The 1,187-nt window shown below is 36.7% G+C and overlaps 1 non-coding gene across 1 annotated transcript; it reads left to right on the top strand.

The window, feature by feature from the left end:
- Positions 1 to 257: 257 nt before the first annotated feature.
- LOC121208733 (small nucleolar RNA R71) lies at positions 258 to 364 on the top strand. Its single transcript, XR_005903862.1, has one exon. It is a non-coding gene; the product is annotated as a small nucleolar RNA R71 (small nucleolar RNA).
- Positions 365 to 1,187: the final 823 nt, after the last annotated feature.

The raw sequence follows: 1,187 nt of genomic DNA on the forward strand, positions 1-1,187 counted from the left end.
CGTCAATCTTTTTATTGAGAAGTTCTACCTAATTAGAGAGCATGGTGACTGAATCGATGTTATAAACGCTGGCTGTTTTCATTGGCTTTGTCCTCATAACTTGCCACTGATAGTTATTCAGTGACATCTACTCTATAAATTCATAGGCATCTTTCGTTGTTTTATTGTTGATGGTTCTGCCAGCAGCTGCGTCAATCATTTGTCTTGTCGAGGGATTCACACCATTGTAGAACGTTTGAACTTGCAGCCATAGAGGTAACCCATGGTAAGGGCATCTTCTCAGTAAGTCCTTGTATCTCTCCCATGTATCGTAAAGTGTTTCTAAATCCATCTGCACAAACGAAGAGATATCATTACATAACTTAGCCATTTTAGTCAGCGGAAAATATTTTAATAGGAATTTTTCGGTCATCTGTTCCCAAGTAGTGATAGACGCTCGTGGTAATGAGTTCAGCCACTATTTAGCTTCATTTTTCAATGCAAAAGGGAATAACCGAAGGCGAATGGTATCATCAGAAAAGCTATTAATTTTGAAAGTGTCACAAAATTCAAGAAAATTCGCCAAGTGCGTGTTGGGATCCTCATCCTACAAACCATCAAACTGAACAAACTGCTGTATCATCTGAATTGTGTTAGGTTTTAGTTTGAAATTATTCGTAGCAATAGCAGGTCTAACTATACTAGACTAAGTTCCTGTTAAAGAAAGTTTATCATAGTCATACATAGCACGTGGAGCAGGATTTTGATTAGCTGCAATTGCAGGAGGCAGTTGATCTCCTAGGTTTTCGATCATCTCTTCGGTTAGGGTTTGAGTATCGTCTTCTCGCTTTTTCTCTGTGTATCACTAACTATGCTTTACTTCTCTTTGATTTCTACGAACTGTGCGATCGATTTCTTCGTCAAAAAGTAATGGTCCTGATGGGTTTCTTCTAGTCATAAACTATAAAAACCTACCAAGAGAGAGAAAAAGTAAATTAATAAATAATAAAATAAAATTGCAAGAAAAATAAATGGCTAAAGTAATAAAAATTTAGTGTTCCTAATATTTCAGTTCCCCGGCAACCGCGTGATTCGTAACAAGTAATAAATATTTATAATGAAGATCAAACCTAAACTAACTATTATCACGACGAAAGGGCAAGCGCACCTATCGAACAATAGTATAGTAATGACAAGACCGGGATATC

This window comes from Gossypium hirsutum, chromosome A10, assembly GCF_007990345.1.
Source record: "Gossypium hirsutum isolate 1008001.06 chromosome A10, Gossypium_hirsutum_v2.1, whole genome shotgun sequence".
NCBI lineage: Eukaryota > Viridiplantae > Streptophyta > Magnoliopsida > Malvales > Malvaceae > Gossypium > Gossypium hirsutum.